The following is a 14172-nucleotide window of genomic DNA, read 5'->3' on the forward strand; positions in this document are numbered from 1 at the left end:
ATGAACAGGGAAAGGGAAGGAAAAATAAGATAAAAACAGAGAAGGAGGCAAACCTTAACAGACTCTTAAATACAGAGAGCAAACTGAAGGTTGATGGGGGGTGGGTTAAATGGGTGACGGGCATTAAGGAGGGCACTTTTCGGGATGAGCACTGGGTGTCATATGTTAAGAGATGAATTACTGGGTTCTACTTCTGAAGCCAAGACTACACTGTATGTTAACTAACTTGAGAATAAATAAATAAATAAATAAATAATAAATAAATGTAATTGTAAGCCCTTACTCTCCAAATAGATACTTATTTATTGATTGAACATCCTTTCTGTCTAAATTCCATGCCTATTTCCTCCTTAATAATTACAAGCCTATGTTTCTCAGGCTAATAACTCACACAAGGGACAAACTCTAGTCACTGCTATTCTCAAAATGATTATTGTTATATAAATAAATATGGCTGTAACAACATAAGTTGTGCCTTTTCTGGGTGCTTATTATTTTTATTTCATTTTCCTCATCCTTTGAGTAGGCTGAGCTGTACAAGTTTAATATTGATTCCTATAGAGTCATCTTTCTCATCTCGCAAGATGGTGGGTGAAAAAGTTGAGAAGCCGGATACTAAGGAGAAGAAACCTGAAGCCAAGAAGGCTGTTGCTGGTGGCAATGTTAAGAAGAGTAGCCTCAAAGCTAAAATGCCAAAGAAGGGGAAACCCCAGTGTAACAGAATCCCTGTCCTAGTCAGTGGAATTGGCAGATATTCCCCATTGGCTATGTATTCCAGAAAGGCCATTCAGCAGTGAAATCCAGGGTTGAAAAGAAGAAGAAAGAGAAAATTTTTGCTACTGTCACAAAGCCAGTTGGTTATGACAAGAATGGTGGTACCAGAGTGGTTAAACTTTGCAAAATGCCTAAGCATTATTCTGCTGAAGATGTGCCTCAAAAACTGTTGAGCCATGGCAAACAACAACAACAAAAAAAAAAAAAAAAAAAAAAAAAACCCTTTCAGTCAGCATGTAAGATGGGTGGATGCTGAGATTTAGCACTCAGCACTCCTGGGACCATTTTGATCATCCTCACTGGGCAACACATAGGCAAGAGGGTGGTTTTCCTGACGCAAATGAGCAATGGCTTGCTACTTGTGACTGGCCCTCTGGCCCCCAAATGAGTTCCTCTACATAGAATACACCAGAAATGTATCATTGACACTTCGGCCAAAATTGCTATCAACAGTGTGAAAATCTCAAAACACCTCACTTCTGCTTACTTCAAGATGAAGAAGCTGTGGAAACCCAGACAGCAGGAAGGTGAGATCTTCAACACAAAGAAAGAGAAATAGATTACAGAGCAGCACAAGGTTGATTAGAAAGCTGTGGACTCGTAAATTCTGCCCAAAATCAAAGCTGTTCTCCATCTTCAGGGCTGCCTCTGCTCTGTGTTTTCTCTTACAAAAGGAGTTTATCTTCTCAAATTGATGTTCTAAATTTCTTACAAAGAACCTAATTAAAAAATTGATCCATTAAAAAATATTGATTCCTATCATTGTGAATGTCAGAATTGGTAGGAATGGTCTCCATGAGGAAAATGAAAGTGATGGTAAATTGTTGCATATATTAATTGGCTTCCAATTAGTTACACAATACCACCTGGCCACATTTCAGCTGTGCTGAGAAAGGCCTGAGTGCATAATTATAGCCTTATCTAGAAAGATGCCAGCCTTTAGGGTAAGATCACAATTCCTCACCTCATCCCCCAAATATATTTATGGGATATATTTGGCCTAACAATGACATATTCACACAGCCTGGAATCTGGAAGCAAAGAGACCCACCATTTGAACCCTTGCCTTTTCTCTTTTCTCAGTGTTTAGGACACCCATCTGTTGAGATTCTTAGTATGACTTTATGAGGTCTTCGTCCACCTAAGTTTAACCACTGGAAATAGCAAGATCTGTTCAGCAGCCTTTGACCACCTGGAGGTCCACTTTCATGTGTAGCTGAAGGAAGAGGTTATCTATATACATATATATATATATATATATTTTATAGACATTTATTTTAAAATAAAATAACACATAGGAAGAAATGAAGGAGTTTTGCTTTTGCATTTAAATAAAATTTTCTTTTAATGGCTAGGGCAATTGTTATGCTTTCTTTTCTACCTAAAGGGTGTAGACTGCCATAATCGCTAGCACAGCAACCTAAAAATACAACAGTTTTCTGTGAAGAAGGACTGAACTCTTCACAAGAAGCTTCCTAGAGTGTCTTAGTGTGCATTCTCTATAAGCTCAAGCCTAGAGGAATTCAAAACAAGGGCCTTCTGATTCCTGGCTATTTTTCAAATACAATTCCAGTTGATTTGAGTGAAGATTCCAAGTGAATGTTAACCTTCCTTCCTTTCTCTCTGTCTTCCTTCCTTTTTTAAAAATTATAAAAGAGCTTCTATGTTGAAAAAAATTCAAATATTACATAAGTGAAGTTTCATCATTCCCCCCTATTTTTGATTATTACAATAAGTTTGGTTAATATCCATCACCATCATCATATACATTTTTTATTGTGATGAGAACTTTTAAGATGTACTCTTAGCAACTTTCAAATATACAGTACAGTATTAACTATAGTCACAATACTGTACAATGACACTCCAAAAACTTATAACTGGAAGTTTATACCTTTTGACCCCCTTCATCCATTTTGCTCACCCCTAACCTCCACTTCTGGCAACCACCAATCTGTTCTCTGTTTAATCGCACTCTTCAGAGGTAACAATTGTTAACAGATTGGTATAAATTTAGAATTTTAATATGCATATGTAAACATATACAGTTAGATATATAAATTATTTTGGTTTATATAAATTGGATGGTATTTTATATACTTTTCTATGTTTTCTAATTTATCAACATATTATGAATAGTTTCCAACATAAATACATATAGAATTCCCTCACTTCATGATTCCATAGTATCCCATTTTCAATCTATTTAACCATTCCCCTATTAACAGAAATCTCATTTATTTCAGTTTTTTCTATATGAATTATGCTACAACAAATGTGTTGTATGACACAAGGTTCTTTTTGGTAACATAAATTATTAGAAATGGAAATCCTGGTTCAAAATGTCTACATATTTAAATGTTGGTAGATTGTCAAATTTCTTTTTACAAAAGCTGTACCAATTTAAACTCTGCCAATGTCTAAGAGGGCCTGTTTCCTATAACCCTTACCAATACAGGGTATTTAAATCCTGTAATTTTTTGCCAGTTTGAAAAGTTTTTTTTTTTTCCAGTTCAGTGTTGTTTTAATGTGTATTTCATTCACAGTTGGTGAGGCAGAGCATCTTTCAATATGTTTGATGGCCATTTATGTTCTTTCTCTTGCAGGACCTATTTTCATCAGAAATTGCAGAGGGAAAACAATCCAGCTTTTGTGACAGAGCTCTGGTAATGAAAAAGGTGTGTCTCCTATACTTACTCTGAAAAAGCAAAAGATACTTATTTTCATTAGAAGTACAAATATGCTTTTTTAAATGATAAAGACTAAAAGGAAAGTAAAATGTGTCACTCTGAAAGATACATGGATAGGCTTCATAGTGTATTTCAGAGACACTAAAGCAATTGAATAGAGGAAAACAGAGAAATGGATTGCTGAGGAAGCTGGCAGTGTACTTCTAGCCATCTATCCACTTGTTCATTATTTGAAAACCATTCAATAAATATTTTTGAGCACTTATAATATGCTAATCACTGGGTATCTGGTGGTGAGCAACGATCCTAGTTTCTGAAGTAAGATTGACTGGTTTTGAATTTTGGCTCCATCTCTTACACTGTGATCTTGTGTGAGTTGCTTAATGTCCTTGTGCTACAGTTACCTCATCTGTAGAATGGGTATAAAAATAGTATGTACTGCATAGGGATGTTGACAGGATTAAATGAGATTAATGCAAGTAAAGTTCTATGCACAGAGTAAGCTCCTAACAAGAGTTATATTTACAATTCTTGACAAATGGATTTTTACTTCCTACCCAAAATCAACTATAGAGAGAGAAGCCAGAGGGAAACATAGATTCCAGGAAAAATATCAACAACTATGGCAATACCACTGTGAGAAGTCCCTGGAGAAACTGAAAACTGCCTCGAACTGATGTGTGTAGAAGTTAGATGGTTGTAGCTTGGTGCAAGGGATGATCAGAGGTATTGGTGATGGGATAGGGCAGAACAAAACTTCTAGAGTTCTGTTCCTTATGATCCCTTGTATATCCTTAGTATAATTTCCGCCTACCTCATTCACTGAAGAAATCAGCTGCAATAGACCAAACTGCCTGTATCAGCAGGCTCATGAGTAGATAGGCAATGCAAAAGTCTTACTGGAGTGACTTGATGGACATAAGGATGGACTAACCAGTTGCCCTCTGACATTCATTCCTCCACCTCTCCCCCTCCAAACTCTTTGATCTGATGGTTCGCAACTCAAGGCAACTAACAAGAAGAGTTGCCTCATAAGGTGCCACGATGCAGGAGTAACAGTAGTTCTGTGGTATCTGGGACTCTTCACTAGGACTGAACTAGAGCCTGGCCCTTGATCCTTGACTCTTTTTTGATATACATTTATGAGATGCAGTAGCTGATACCCCCAGGAAATAAGAATAAGCATACTTAAACCTCTGAGAAGGATGGATGACTACTATAGAAAAGGACAACAAATTGAAAATATATACCATTCAATTCAGAATTACTGGAATAGATGGGCTAATAATTTAAAATATACAAGGTAAATATATTTAAAGATTTAAGGTAATAAATTAGTAATATGAAATAAAATAATTTTAAAGGATCAAATGGAAAATATTAGCCATAAAACATATCTTTATGTACATATTTACCATTTCTGACACTCTTCATTCCTTTGTGTAGACCTCAATTTTCATTTCATAACATTTTACTTCAGCCTGAAAACAATCCCTTGTCATTTCTTTTTAAATATATTTTTATTATGGAATAGATTTAGATTTATAAAAAATTGCAAAGATGGTACAGAGAGTTTACATATACCTTGCATTCTGTTTCCCCTACTGTTAATATCTTATATTAGTATGGTACATTTCTCACAACTAATGAGCCAATATTGATACATTATTGTTAACTAAAATCCATACTTTTTTTGATTTCCTTAGTTTTTAATCTCGTTTCTTTTTTCATTTCTAGAAACACATCCAAGATACCACATTACACTTATTTATCATGTCTCTTTAGGCTCCTCTTGGCTGTGATGGTTACTCAGACTTTCTTTGTTCTTGATGACCTTGACAATTTTGAGGAATACTGGTCGGGTATTTTGTAGATTGTCCTCCATTTGGGTCTGTAGGATGTTTTATTCATGATTAGACTGGGTTATGTGCTCTTGGGAGGAAGACACAAAGTTCACTTCTCATCATATCCTATCATGTGTACATGCTATCAGCATGATTTATCACTGATTATATTAACCTTGATATTTGTCGGAAGCAGTGTTTGTTAGATTTCTCCACTCTAAAGTTACTCTTTCTCCTCTTTTTCCATACTGTTCTCTTTGGAATGGAGTTATTTTGTGCAACCTACATTTGAGGAGTGGAACTTAGGCTCTACCTCCTCGAGTGGAGACAATACCTAATTTATTTGGAATTATTATATATAGGAGGTTTATTATGGGTATATTATCCTCTATTTGTTTACTAAATCTTTTATTTATACCAATATGGACTTATGGATATTTGTTTTATAATTTGGGTTATAATCTAATACTAATTTATTTTCTTTTTCACATAATTCCAACTTTGGCCACTGGGAGCTCTTTCAGTTGATTGCTCTATCTCTTTGACATGACCCCATCATTTTTTCTTTTTTTAACACTTCCTTAGTTTCTGGTATTACAAGATGCTCCAGGCTCATCTTGTCTACTCCCATCTGCAGCCTTAGAGTCTGCCATTTCTACAAAGAGCCCTTGTTTCTTTTATTGCAGAATGATATTAGAAACCAAGATCTGGGCACTGGGTCTAATATTTCCTTTTGTGCAGGTTTGCTGGTGACAAATTCTCTCAGCTTTCATTTGCCTAGCAAAGTATTCCTTTGGTCTTTATTTTTGAAATTTCTCCCCCCTTGGATATAGAATTCTTTTCCAGGTTATATTCTTTCTGACAAGAAGTGAGTATTCATTCTTACCTTTATTCCCTTATATATAAGGTATTCTTTTTCTTCCTCTGACTGCATTTAGGATTTTCCTGTATCAGTTTTCAGCATCTTGATTATGATGTGCCTATACATGTTTTTCTTTGACTTTATACTGCTTAGTCTTGTGGAATTTTTTGGATCTGTGAATTCACAGTTATCATCAAATTGGAAAGCTTTCATCCATTATTTCTTCAAGCATTTTCTCTGAACCTTCCATTCTGGGACTCCAATTGCTTATAGGCTACACTATTTGATATTGACGCACATGCCAATGAGGCTGTGCTCATCTTTTCTTACATTTTTCTCCTTCTATTTACAAAATTTTTTTTAATAGAGAAAGAGAAAGGAGAAAGAGAGAGGAGACATAGTGCAAGCAGGGGAGGGGAAGAAAGAGAGGAAGACACAGAATCCAAAGCAGGCTCCAGGCTCTGAGCTGTGAACACAGAACACGACATGGGGCTTGAATGCATGGATTGTGAGATCATGATCTGAGCCAAAGTCAGACACTTAACTGACTGAGCTACCCAGGCGCCCCTCATTTTTTTCTTCTTCTTGGGCTTCAATTTGGATAGTTTCCACTGCTATGTCCTCAAATTTACTCATTTTCCACAGTGTCTAATTTGCTGTCAATCGTACCCAGTGAAATTTCCATTTCAAATATTATACAGCCACCTCTAATACTTTCATTTGGTTCTTTCTTATACTTTCCATTTCTTTCCTAATTACTTCAATATTTTACTTTAACCTTTGACCCTTCTTTAACTTTTAACCTCAATATTTTAAGAGTGATTCTAAATTTTTGTCTGCTAATTCCATCCTCTCTGTCATTTCTGTGTCTTTTTATGTTGTCTGATATTTCTCCGGGTTATAGGTCATATTTTTCTGCTTCTTCACTTGTTTAGTAGTTTTTTTAATTGGTTGCTGGATATTGTGAAAGTTTTATTGTTGAGAGCCTGGATTTTACTTTTACTTTAGAGAATGTTGAATTTTGTTTTGGGAAGCAAAGTCAGTTTCATATCAGCTTCAAATTTTCAAGGACTGTTGATAAGTTTTGTTACAGTAGGCCTAGGATAGCCTTTATTGAAGGGCTAGATTATCCCACACTAAAGTGTCATCATCCTGGGGTCTCTACTTAAATTTCTTGATTCTCAACATTTGTCTGCTATGGCTGGCTGGAAATCAATCATTTCCTAGCTGTGTATGAGCTCTAGGAATTGTTCATTCCCCAGCAGTTGTTCTTTGCCCATTCTCATTGGAATTTTGCTTTATGCATGCAGAGCTCAGTACGTATCAAAGATTCAAGGGTGTTGCTAAGCCAATTTGTAGAGTTCTTTCTTTGCATAGCTCTCTCCTCTCCACTTCTCTGTTCCACTAATTGTAGCTGCCTCAGCCTCCCTGAATTCTGATCTCTGACTCTTCAAATCAGCAAGATCACTATGTTGTGCTTGGACTTTCCATCCCTATGCTGTTGTCCAGAAATTGCCTGTAGGCAGCAAGGTGAGACAATCATAGAGATTATCTCATTTTTTCCCCTTCTTTCAAAAATTGCAGTCTTGCACTGCCTGTTGTCTATTGTCTGAAAACAATTGTCTCCTATATTTTGTTCAGTTTTCTAGTCATTTATGGTAAGAAGACAAGACCGTGCCAGTTTCTCTGTCATGAATGTAAGTGGAAATTCTATTCATAAAAAATATAATAATTGAAATTAAAAAAAATATGACTGACGGAGTTAATACCAGTATAAATTTAGCTAAGGAAAAAATTAGTGAGTTAAATATAAAATTGAAGAACTTTCCCAGAAGATAGCAGGAAAAGATAAAAAGATAGAAAATATAAAAGAAAAGCTGTAGGATATGGAAGATGGAAGTAAAATTCCAACATCAAATAAAAGCAGTCCAAGAAATAGAGAAAATAAAAAATAGGGAGAAGTAACTGCCTTAAGAAATAAGGGACAAATTATGGAAAGGGCTCAAATGTCCATCAACTGATGAATGGATAAAGAAGATGTGGTTTATATATACAATGGAACACTACTTGGTAATGAGAAAGAATGAAATCTTGCCATTTTCAACAATGTGGATGGAACTGGAGGATATTTTGCTAAGTGAAATAAGTCAAAGAAAGATATCATATGTTTTCACTCATATGTGGAATTTGAGAAACTTAACAAAAGAGCATTGGGTAATGGAAGGGGAAAAATAGTTTCAAACAGAGAGGGAGGCCAACTGTAAGATACTCTTAAATACAGAGAACAAACTGAGGGTTGATGGGGCCCAGGGTGGGGAGGGGAAATGGGTGATGGCATTGAGGAGGGCACTTGTTGGGACGAGCACTGGGTGTTGTATGTAAACGATGAATCATGGGAATCTACTCCTGAAGCCCAGAGAACACTGTATACACTGTATGTTAGTTAACTTGACAATAAATTATATTAAAAAAAGAAATAATGGAGATAAATGTTTTGGAATTGAAAAATAATGAGAGACTTCATGTAGTAAAGAGTCATAGAGAGTCAAACAGGAGAGAAAAGGAAAACTTATACTCGATACTCTATAATAAACATTAAGAGAATCAAAGAGAAAATTCTAAAAGTGTCCTGAAAGAACAAATGGTGCACCTACAAAGGAACAAGAATCAGGTTGATCTCAGACTTCTCAATAGCAGCATTAGATGTAAGAAGAAAATAAATTATCATTGGGGAGATTAATAGGTGAGCGTCACAGAGAAAAAGGCTGGGAGAGAGGAGAAACCAGAGGAAGAACTGAATTAATTGGTAATTGATCAAAAGCTTCCACAGCTATAGTTTAATGGTACAAAAGGTCTTGTGCATATCTTCAAGAAGAGAAAATTAGTCATGATTTTTCCCCACTGGATCATCTTTCTTCTCTGGAGTTAAAAGGAATAATTTCATCTTGCATTTGTATTACATTTTATACAGTTAAAATTATGTTAATATTCATTACCACATTTAAACTTTTTTGGAACAGAAAGCTCAAATGTTACTGTGTTCAAGTAGTGTTGTTTGCCTTATTGTATAGACCAGAAAGTTGAGACCCATTAAAGTTATGCCATGAATTGCTCACAGAGCCAAACCTAGACCCCTACATTTCTAACTCCCACATTTATGCTGTTTCTTCAGCATAATGAAGGAGCATGAAAACTCTGGAGAGCCTGGTGGATTGTGAACTGATTTGTCCAATGGACCTTGCTTGGAAAGGCCTTTTGGCTGGGAGTGGGCATTCTTAGATGAAAAGGTAATTGTGTGACTCATGAGAAGGCTGTATTTGGCTTATATAACATGATTGTCCTAAGCTCTGAGATATGATCAGATAATGAAAAAAACATCTCTTTTCCCGCTTGGAGTTCTTATTAGTCATTTATGTGGATAAGGTTTTATTGGGATACTTATTATAAATGTGACATACATGAAGAGTGGTTGCAATTGCATTTTTAGAGCACAAATGTATGATAATGAATTTCATGGCAACTCATACAAATCTCCTTGTCTTAAAAGCTACCAGCAGGAGAGACATAACTCTGTCAGAGAAATGACAGAAAGAAACCTCTTTTCTAATTTTTTCTTCTTACATATGAAATGTCTCTTTCCCATGGAGCCCATAAAGGCTTTCATGTTATCAGCTATACATGAACATTCTTTTTACCAACTACCCTAAGGTTCTAAAAGTCCCAGTGAAGGAACAAAAAAGAGCATAATAATTCTCAGAAACTGGCTGAGCACTACAATCTCAACACCTCCTAATTAGAGGGAAATGGAATCATGAATGCAGCAGTGTGTCAGACCTAAGACTTGTCTCCTCTTTGGTAGAGTTATGAGCTTCAGAAAACCTGTTCCATCAGTGTAGAATGTGTTCTCCTGATTTTGTAACTATGCTTTCATTTGTGTCTCCATTTGAAAGATGTACTCTCTGAGAATCTGGAAACCCCTGTCTCCCCACTAGACACACATGCACATACACTCCCTCTCATGCTATGAAAGCACAGCCCTTGCACAGACCATTGAAAATTAAAATAGAAATAAGGATGGATGGAGTCTGAATTGTATGTTAGGACATTTCAGAGCCCTATGTATCAAATTATAAACAAAGCAAATAAAGAACCTGATCTGATAGTGAAGTCCAAAATGGGAGTTCCAGAGTGCCCTTCCAAAGATTATGAGCCACTCAACTTGCCTCTAGAAGTAAGAACCCCAGAAGAACCCTACTCAGAAGAATGCTCTATGGAACTCTACCCAATCTCATTCAGAGAATAAATGCTCTGGAGCATCCTAGAAGATGCCAAAGAAGATGATGCCAATTGACTGTGAGATGGTGAGCACAGGACCCCAGGGGCATATAAGTCCTTTGGCCTGATGTAGCACTGTCAACTACCACGGAGATGTGCTTTATGATGAGTACATCCTTCCCCCCTGCCACATCGTGGACTACCGGACAAGATAGAGTGGCATCTGGAAGCAGTGCATGATGAGTGATACACCCTTTAAGATTACTCAGAACCAGATCTTAAAGATACTAACAGGGAAGATAGTGGTGGGGCATCCCATTCACAATTTCAAAGCCCTTTAGTACTTCCACACCACATCCCTCACCTGCAACACCTCCCATATCCTCCCAGCCATCAAATGGAAGGTTGACTGCCTGGAGAATGCTACCATGTCTCTGAAGCATCTCACCAAGAAGCTTCTGAAATGGGACATCCAGATTGGGAAAAGTGGACATTCTTCTGTGGAAGAAGCTCAAGTCACCATGAAGTTGTATGAGTTGGCTGAAGTCGGGTGGGAAGAGCCTGCCCCAGAATCCCCCAAAAGACTAGTGGCAATGGGGACGCTGGTGATGTGGGAAGGCAGAAGCAGCACTGCACCCAGGAGAAACAGGGCCTTCGACCAGTGGACAGCTCTACCAGCTCCACCTCTTTGCAAACTCAAGTTGTGAGGGAGAGAGAGCTTCCACCCAGACTTAATATCGATTGAAATTTCACCTCAAGTGTTGTGTTCTGTGTCTGGTTAAATATCCCGTGGAAGGTGGAAGGCTCCATGTCAGAATGAGCCCTATACTGTTTATATCTTAAATGGCGCTAACTACAGGTCCCAGGGTGCTTTGCTCCAGTTGGGCCTTTTGACTTTCAAGTGGCAGGGCATACCGAGAAATGTAGTTTCTCAAACTATCTTATCACTAGAGTGGCCACATGTCCCATTTTATGCCTTTTGTTCTCAAGTAATTAGTACCCTTTCTCTCTCAAAAGTACCCTGGTTGGATGATCACACCCTGTTTCACAGACTCTGGTTTTGGCTCGGTCTCCACCTAATCCGTGTTGGGATATTGCCTATTCTTGCCACCTTGATTTCCAGAGGAGCCATACCCTCATGAAGTTCAGTTCTCCTTCAGGTTACAAGGCAGTAGAGATAAGAGAGCATGACTTGGAAATCAATTTTTCTGAATTAGGAAAGCAGTCTCTTTCCTAAAGTAATACAGGATTTATTAAATTTACATCCTACTTGGTAGGTTAAAAAAGAATTTAAAGTGTTTTCATGGTTTTTAGTCTTTTACTTTGCCAAACCAAACCTTTAAAAACTCAAAGTATTTCCTTGATAAATTTTTATAATGGAAAAAAATAAAATAAAAATAAAATAAAATGGAGCTACAAATGTAAAAGGTAATTAAAATGGGCCAAAGAAAATGAGCCATGTGCACAGGTGAGTCTGAAAATCTTTTAGGAATAGCTAATATTTATGTTAATACCCTTTGTAATTTTAAGTTCTGAATTTCATCCTGCTTTACACTTGAGGCAGTGTTTTTTATTCCAATAAGGATCCTTTGGGTATATAATTTATTACTGGATTCAAAAGAAAATGTAAAACTCTTGTGGAGTCTGGTCTAGCACCAGCTGAATTTTGTATCTTCCTTTTTAGGCCCCAGTGTTGCTTACTTGAGTTCCAGGCTAGATTGCCTTTGGTAAAACAGTGTAGTTGACCAAGTTACTTTTTGGACACCCTCTCCCCCTCCGCTACCCCCCAGCTTCCTTACTCTGTCTGGATTTTCTCTTTGTGTTATCTGCCCTCCTCCTCTTCCCCACCTCTTCTCCTCCTTCCCTGCTTCCAGTACTGCCTGTTCTCTTTCTTCCTTCCTATTAAAATCTGCTCTGAGGAGTCACTCTAATATTAATCATTTATGACTTCGTATGGATTTAAATCAACTTTCTTCCCCCTCACAGAGAGCATTTTTCTAAGCTTATCTCCAATTATGGAATTAAATACTGTCTCTTATTAAATAGATTTCAGGCATCCAGCTTGTGGGGAAGGTAGATTTTTGGCCACCAGACCTTAGGCATCTCAGAAATTTATGGATGATTGTACCACCCCAAATACTTAACAATGGCTGGTACACCTAGTAGTAGTTCAATGAGAATTTGCTAATTGGATAAATGGTTATCTACTCCTCCTACCAATAAGGTTTTGGCTGTTAGGCATTTTTTTTTTTTTTTGGCTTTTCAATGTGTCCAGATTGATATTGTGGGGCTTGGGCACATTGTGGATCCTGATATTACATTGGAGTTTGATAATGAAGAAGGTTGCAATATTTGAGAAGATTGAATCTTGAAGGATAATTCAATGAGCAGTGACAGGACAGCATCACAAAGTTAAACAGACATATATGAATCTTCCAGAATTGAAAACTGTCGAAATTGCTGCAAGATTAGATCATATTAATCATTTGCTATAAACCTGCTCCAGCTGTACCTTCAAAGAAGAGTTTATTTCCTTACTGTCAGTCAACTGTGGCCTGATTAGAGGGAGCAGGATCTGAGGAGGTCAGAGTCTGGGTTCTGGAGTCATTTCTGATGAGTTTTTCTTTTGCCTAAAACACACCAGGGAAAGTAAATGCAGGTGGAGAAGAGATTTACATTTTTCCTCCGTATTGCTCACATGAAACTTATATTTCCATTTAAAATCTTTTTCAGAGAAAGCTCTTGGAAAAATTGACCCCTGAAGCAAGCACTATTTAGAGTTTGGGACGTGGCTTTCTGGCAAGGTGTAGGTTTGAATGTGATTAGCAGACAAGCCCTGGGCTGGGCCTCTTGGCTTCTGCTAGCTGGCGTTCATCCATATACCACCCAGCCTTCTCTGTTTCCCCTGCTGCTAGAAATGTCCCTGCTACCGTTAAGACATTCTCCAATACATTCTCAAGCCCTCCTTAACTGTCATCTTAGAGTGGCCCACCATCTATGCACATAAATCAATCATTGTAATTTTCCCTAAGACATCCTGTGAAGAGGAAGTGGTTGTTGACCTGGATGAGAATATTTCTGCTCTAATCACCAAGCCTATCTTATTGATGTAAGGGCAATTTCTACCAGGTTTGGGGGAGGAAAGGAGAAGAAAAATAAAGGTACTTTGCTCTTCCCTTGACAGGGGTAATTGCCTCAACTGCTAGGCAACTTTTCATTCATGACCTCTTACACTTCCATTCCTAAGATACCCTTGAGTTGTTCTCTATTTTAGCCTCATATTGTTTTTCAATAGGTTAAGGTTACAACTGTTAATAAGCTTGGGCTTTTGCTTCAGGGCTGTCAAACTAGCCCCTTTCAAGTCTGCAAAATTTGTTTAGCAATTAAAAAGGTATGAAATCTCATATATTCATGTAAGTAGCTCTTCCTTTCATGTTTTTGCCTGGATATAACTGGAGATGCTTTTTAACCACAAGTTTATCATTAGGTAGAAAATGTAATTATTGAGGGGAAGGGCAAGATGCTCCTAGTGACTTGTCTAAAGAATCTCTTTAACTAATTACAGCTTCTCTCAAATTAGAGCAAGAATTGTAATGATTCTGAACAATATTGGGGCAGTACAATAACATCAGGAAAAATTTAAGAATAACATCAATGCCCTAATAAGTAGTTTCTGCTGTGAAAGCTTATAAGCACTTTATTCAAGTCTTATTTGGAAATATAAAAG

General features: G+C 37.1%; 2 pseudogenes; both read left to right on the forward strand.

Moving 5' to 3' along the window:
- Window positions 1–584: 584 nt before the first annotated feature.
- On the forward strand, window positions 585–1477 carry LOC121024934 (60S ribosomal protein L6-like; annotated as a pseudogene).
- Window positions 1478–1560: 83 nt separating this feature from the next.
- LOC121024953 (interferon-stimulated 20 kDa exonuclease-like 2) lies at window positions 1561–11033 on the forward strand (annotated as a pseudogene).
- Window positions 11034–14172: the final 3139 nt, after the last annotated feature.

The sequence above is a fragment of the Herpailurus yagouaroundi genome, unplaced genomic scaffold (assembly GCF_014898765.1).
Source record: "Herpailurus yagouaroundi ecotype Mexico unplaced genomic scaffold, PumYag 67383, whole genome shotgun sequence".
In the NCBI taxonomy this organism is placed as follows: domain Eukaryota; kingdom Metazoa; phylum Chordata; class Mammalia; order Carnivora; family Felidae; genus Herpailurus; species Herpailurus yagouaroundi.